The sequence below is a fragment of the Corvus cornix genome, chromosome Z (assembly GCF_000738735.6).
Source record: "Corvus cornix cornix isolate S_Up_H32 chromosome Z, ASM73873v5, whole genome shotgun sequence".
Taxonomy (NCBI): Eukaryota; Metazoa; Chordata; class Aves; order Passeriformes; family Corvidae; genus Corvus; species Corvus cornix.
Window position 1 is genome coordinate 8,927,923 of NC_046357.1, and position 7,229 is coordinate 8,935,151.

Here is a 7,229-nt window from a genome sequence, read left to right on the forward strand (position 1 = left end):
AGGGAAGAATAAAGACAATCCCTTATTGAGAGGGGGAATGTGAGACCTGAAAATATACAGATTATGAGAGATTAAAAGCATAAAAACATATGCGAACTGTTGACTGTATTACTGACTCCAGCATAATGATAGATGAGCAGATGTTTATGTGTGGGAGTACATAAAATCCTTGCTTCTGCAAAATAAATAATTGAGACAAAATCTAGAACAACAATTCGATTGTAAACAGCAAGAGAATGTAGTCGAAGAAAAACAGGAAAAAAGGACATGAGTCTTATGCTAAGGAACAACTTTCTGTACCTTTCCCACTATATCCTTTTTGTTAGATGCTATATACAACATGACGCATCTAGCACTTCAAGATGCTGTGCCCAGCAAACTTTAAACATCTGACCCAGACTTTTGCATTTTTTTCCTCCTTAAAAGAAATGAAAGCTCTCAAAAGCTCCTGTACTGCATTTTTTCACAATGTATTTATCACCACCACTAGAACTCTGGAATTATCACCTACAATTAGGTAACTAAGGCTTTGCTTTACTAATTACCAGATTACAGGAATGTCCTCAGTAGCATTTAGGTAGATATGCTAGGATTAACTGTAGCATTCAAGTGTTTGAAATAAAGCACTTTAATCTTTACAAGAAAGAATTAAGGCATTGTTTCTAAGGCCATCTCATTTTGAATAGATAGCAACAAAAAGAACTCTTTGCCACATTCAGTATTCAGCATCTTCTCAGATTTCTAAGTGTTTTAAATTCACCTGTCACCATCTAACCTACTATTATAATAGGCATGAGAGATGAATAATGGTTTCAAAAGTTGAGTTGATGTAACCATGATCAGAAATAACAGCAAAAAATCACACAGACCATGTTGAAACATTCACACTTCTCTATTTAGTCATACTACTGTTGTTCATCGTCTTGCATCTTGCTATCAAGCGGAAATATTCATAGCCCAGAAAACCAACTTGGGCTGCATCAAAAGCAGTGGGGCCAGTACGTTGAGAGGGGATTCTGCCCCTCTGCTCTGCCCTTGCATGTGCCCACCTGGAGCACTGCATCCACTCTGGGGTCTGCAGCACTGGAAGGATGTAGATCTGTTTCTTGGGGTGACTTTATGATGTGTATCCCCTATTGCTGCTCTATGCCCAGAAAATCAATCCTGTGCCTTTCTGTGCCTTTAAACGGAGCCTGAGAGGGGGGAGAGGAAAAAATCAAGTGAACTTTTCAAAGCAGTTGTTCAAGGACACAGATACACACTCCTCTGTGTCCTACTACAGTGAGAAGAGCAGAGGAAGCACCCTGCTTGCTTTCCAGCCAGCTTTTGGCTCCTTTTCTTTGGAGGGAGACAGAGAGTTGAACTTTGTTTTCCTGGGACTTCACTTTTTCCCTTCTTCTCTTCTGGACTGCTTCAACATCAGAACACATTGGGAGAATTTTCCACCGAGGCCCTGGAGGTGGGCTCACACTGACCCAGCTCTGAGGAGGAGGAGAGAGACCACACCTACAGAAGGACTCTGAAATCTTCCCAGGTTTTTCTCCACAGCGAGAGGTTTTCTTATTCAGCATTATTATTCTTTTCCTGTGTGTTTGTTAAATAAATAGGGTTTTTATCTCTTTCACTTTCCTCAGAGGAATTTTTTTTTCCCCCAAACCTGGTGGGGGAGGGATGGTTGTAACCTGCCTTCTATCAGAGGATATTTTCCTCCAAATTTGTCAAAACTGGCACAACCTGCTAGAGTGAGAGTAGAGGAGAGCCACCAAGGTTATCAGTGGGCTGACAGACCAGTTGGGGTTGTTCAGCCTGGAGAAGGAAAGCTTCTGGGGGTACCTTATTGTGGTCTTTGAGTACCTGAAGGGGGCTTCAAAGAGAGCTGTGAGGGACTTTTGACAAGGGTGTGCAGTGACAGAACAAGGGAGAATGGCTTCAAACTGAAATAGAGCAGGTTCAGATCGGATATTGGGAAGAATTTTTTTTACTGTGAGGGTGAGGAGGCCCTGGAACAGGTTGGCCAGAGAAGTTGTGGACTCCCTATCTCTGGAAGTGTTCAAGGCCAGGTTGGATGGGGCTTTAGTCTAGAGCAAGGTGTCTCTGCCCATGGCAGGTTTGGAACTAGGTGATCTGTAAGGTCCCTTCCAACCCAAACCATTCTGAGATTCAATATTGTGAGTAAAATTCAGTTACTAGGAACACTGATGTTATAACTATGACTTCTACTAAATGTATGATTTACCTCAACCAGTGGTAAATCCTCCACTCAAAACAGCAAATCTTAAAAAAACCCCAAACATACAGTATCTTCCATCAAGGACCACAAATAACTTTTTACATTTGAAACTACACAGTTCTTTAGGTGTCTAGAGAGAATGAGGACCTCCCCTTTTGTCATACAGGTCAGCAGTAAAAATGAGCTTGTTGAAGCAATGAGTGAACGCTGTTGCCTTCATGAAAGTATTCAGTACTTTATACAGTGCATTCTGATTTTGTTGCATTCTGAGCTTTTTATGCCAAAACTTTATTGCACTATAGGGACTGCAAGCACATTGCAGTCTACAGGGATAATTCTAGCACTTTTACAAACAACTGGAATACTTACTTTTAGACATGTCCCACCTAAAAGAAGAAATAGTAAGCTCAGAAAATATAAAGCTAGCATGGGCTGCTGATCTGTTTTTGAAGGAAGATAGCTTTAAAATGAATGAAGTGAGTAAACGTGTGAGTGTTGCATGTAATAACAAAACACACTAGGATTCTAAACCTGGTTGAAAACTACACACAAAAAAGTACATTATTTATTGTAATGCCATCAGATTCTCATCTGTTTAAAATAGTACCATACATTGTAGTCCCAGGAATTTCTCTGCAGTTTCAAAGACAAACACAAACAAGCGAACTACAGTTTAAAAGTGTCTTCCCAGTGCTTACTAAGCATGGACCAACCATCTCTGAGTGCCTTGGATTCTAACCTGATGGTATATGGTGTCCAAACACAGCCTGGCTGTAGGGATGTTTGCAACCAGGCACTGTGCTGTTGTTTGGAGCTGGAATTCAGGAGATACACAATTTACAATGAGTATCAGGAAGAGATCAAGTTATCCCAATAGGGCTGACTCCTTTCCAATAAGGATTTGTGTCATAAATAGAGGAAACAAGATGGTGTGCCAGTTTTGGACATCAAAAGGAATTGAAACATCAGAAGAAATTTCTTCATGGAGAGGATTGTTAAACTTGGAATGGACTGCTCAGGGAGGTGGTGGAGTGATCATCCCTGGAGGTGTTCAACAAATGACTGGAAGTGTCACTTAGTGCCATAGCTTAGTTGACAGTGTGGTGAACAGTCAAGGATTGGACTCGATGATATCAGAGGTCTTTTCCAACCTAAAGTATTCTGTTATTCTATGAATAGGATATTCTGCTAGCTCATTAGACAGAGCTGAGGTTCAGAAATGCACTTGCCTAGCCAGAAAGCATAACTCTACCCTACATTAAGTGCAGCACAAAGTGGAAAAAAAAAGTCAAAACAAATCAAATTTAGTTTTCCAATTTACTATTTTCTAATGATAAACATTTTTAACAAATTTACAAGATGAGAACTCAGAGAAGGGCAGATTCAGTATGATTTTAAGATATATGTTATTCTTGGTTGTCTTTAAAAGAGAAAGCTTTTTCTTAGTATGTATCAGTGATTTCTGTTATACATAAATTTAACCCGCCACTGATTCACTGCAGATATGTGCACTTCTTGGTAGCTTAACAGAGCTTACTGAATTGAAAAACAGGGACTGATTTAAAAATATGTTTACTGGAAGACAGACTGTGATTAAAAGTCAATTTATCTTCCAGCTAAGTAGAGATCACCTTCCTTCCCAAAATAAAATAACTACCACCACTCATCTACTCTCTACTGTCACTGAGTCCTGCGTGCTTGCATGTCAGTATATCCCTATCGGCAGTGCAGTTACCTAGGGATAATGAGGCAGAACCTGTAAAAAGGAGGTTTTCTTTCCTGAAGAATTGTGCCCCAGGGCAATTACTGGTATCTGTGAAAGAAAACTGATGACTTGTAATTATCATTCAAAAAGTTAATCTTGCATTGGAGAAAGGATTTTTGTTTCAATTTAAGCCTTATCTGCATGCTCATTGTTAGCTGGGTTTTATATAAACATGACTAGTTTAGATATGTCTACACTGTTTTCCAGATACAGACCCAAACCCGCACTCAAGTCGAAGTTCATCCATGCCAGAAGTACATGGACCTTGGGCAAGATTCAGCCATTGCTAATAGGACAGCAAATCACAGACCACTGTTCAGTATGACCCCAAGCACATTCCTGCCTGCTCTCTAATCAGTGCCTACTGACAGTGAAACTGCTACCTCAAACTGTGAAAAACAGTGCATGTTTCCAACAAGGCAGATTTTTGTGCCTGTAATTCACATTCTAAATGTATTCTAGAGACAGCATTTCCCCTCTACGTCTATGAAGGAAGAAGAGTGATTAAAAAAAACCCACAGTATAAACTTAGCATTAGGGATTATATTCGTATTTCCTATCTCATCTTTTGCAGTAAGAACTAGTACTGCTGACTGCACTTGTTCATTCAGATAATACTCACATGCACACACATGCAAAATGGCAAAAGCTATTGCAGATAGGTAACACCAAGAGAAAAAGACACAAATGTGCAGTTTAGAAACATTCTCTGCCTTGTGTTGGAAGAGGGAAAATGCAGCAAACACTGCACAACAGCCTTATCTGAATAAGAGACATAAAAGTGCTACTTGATAGCCCTGCTGTTCTCAGTAGAAATCTTCTGGAGAAATGCTTGCTCAGTTCCCAGAGAAACTCAGTCCTTTTGTGAGAGATCTCCCTTTTGTACTTTGCTTCCTTTTTTAAAAGCCCAGAATTTTAATTTTTTTGAACTACAGAGGATTTCTGTTTAGGACTAAATGTGGACAGTTCTACTGCGAATCAGATAAGCTGCATACGTGGCAGACAAAGAATTGGGAAGTGTGATGCTTCTGGCTTCAGTTGACTTCAGGTTGCCATTACAAGATCATGTCTCTTTTGAAAATCTTCTGTTCTGAAAATCTCCAAGCGTAGATTTTTTGAGTGTTCACAATGTTGCATAGTATGTGTTTTAGGAAAATGTAGATAGTAAAAATGTCCTCTTTTCTTCTGGTATCAACTTAGCAGCACCAAAAAGTACATGAAAAGAGATTCAATTAAAAAAAACAAACAAAAAAAAGAAGTGAAATAAGGTAGCTGAAAGGTCATGTCATGGTTTAACCCCAGCTGGCAACTCAGCTCCACAGCCACTCGCTCACTCCTCCCCTCCACAGCAGAATGGGGGAGTGAATCAGAGGAATACAAGTGAGAAAACTCATGGTTCAAGATAAAAGCAGTTTAATAGGGAGAGCAAAAGCCACACATACAAGCAGAGCAAAACACGGATTCATTCACCACTTCCCATTGGCAGGCAGATGTTCAGCCATCCCTAGGATGCCTGGTGGGATGGGGTGAGGTGCAAGAAAGGCCTTGATACTGAATAAGCACTGCTTAGCAATAACTAAAACATCTGTGTATTACCAGTACTGTTTTCATCAAGTCTGAAACAAAGCCCCATACCAGCTACTGTGAAAAAATTTAAATTTACTCCAGTCAAAACTGGCACATTCATCACTCAGTCTGACAATGAGATAAAATTGTTTTACGAACCACATTATATTCCTTGTTACAATCTGATATAGAGATGCCCTTTCCTTGCAAGGTTCTCTGTTTCTCCAGTAGTACACCTGTGCTGCTTCTACCTAAGACATCACAGAACATGCTTGGAGGGTCTGTTAAATAGTGCAAAGGTTTTCATGGGTAATGCATGGGCAATTTTTTTTTCCTACTAGGAAGGAAATACATGATTTCAGAGTTTCAGTAGGCAGAGCAACTTCTGCAGTACACAACAGCTGGAAAAATTACTGTACTGTCATGAGAACTGCCTAAGAACTGTTTTCTCTTTCACTGTTCAAGGATGAGGCTGCAGAGGAGCTATAGAAATAGTGATGAATTATACTGCACTGATAAAACTGATATGTACTAGATGATGCAGGCAGCTTGTCCATGCCCTTATAGAAGGTTCACAGAATGGGTTGGGTTGGAAGAGAACTTTAAAACGACATCTAGTCCAACCTCCCTTATCAAGATTAAATGAAACAGCAACTAAGAAAAGTGTGTGAAAAGAGTATCAATTTATTTTCCAATCACTCTAGTCACAGATTTCTGGCAGTGCCTTCTGCAATCCAGATTTATTCTCTTATTTTCCTACTACTAAATTCAATTAACTTGCTGCATGGAGTTCAGGGTCTCAGTGTGAAGTAAAAACTATTTAATTATTACTTTTAAAAATGTAATTAACACCTGCACTGCCCCTGGCTTGATGCATTATACTACTGAAGCACCACCATCCTCAAGAGTTTATAACTGAGAGAAGAAAAAGACTCAACGTAATTTAGAATTAATAAGCTTTGTCTTTACAACTTTATGAGAAGCTTGAAATAATTTTATGAAACTCTCAAGCATGTTTAAAAGAAGTGTGTATCAATATGAAACTATAACTGAAATTTTATTTCCAGTTTGAAAATCCCAGGACAGTTCGAATGTAGAACTGATCACACCACTTTTACAGTAAAGCTGGACAGTATTTTTTGTAAACTTAGAAAAGACACCTCTGTAAGAAGCTTTTAATTAACAAAAAAAGTAGTTTTTATAGTTGATACACTAGCTGCAAATCAAGAAGATCTGTAACCATGAAGCCCCTACAGCTATACAAAGAATCAAATCCTTTGCAGAGGTCCTAGAGGATAATAAAACTTGAACAGCAGTTTTTCAGTCTCTTATGGCAGCTGTTGAAGGGTCAGTATCTCTGACCGAGGAAGCTGTGACCGGTCCGGAGAGATGGTCCCAAGAGAGATCGTCTTCCCGAGGCCCGGTGTCTTCCCTCAGCTGCTGGCAGGAGGGCCCGTGCAGAAGCTGTCAGCTCTTCAGTGATTGTCTGCTCGTGATTTCAGCTCAGCTCTGCAGGGCAGCCTCCAGGCCGGACCAGAGAGAGACGAGAGGCTCATGTAGCTGTTCCGCACGAGGGAGCTTTATTAGTTCGGCGAAGGGGAGCCAGGGACGGGCAGCTCTCTGTCCTCGCAGGGGCAGGGGGCTGGCTTTATAGGGATACAGGGGTGG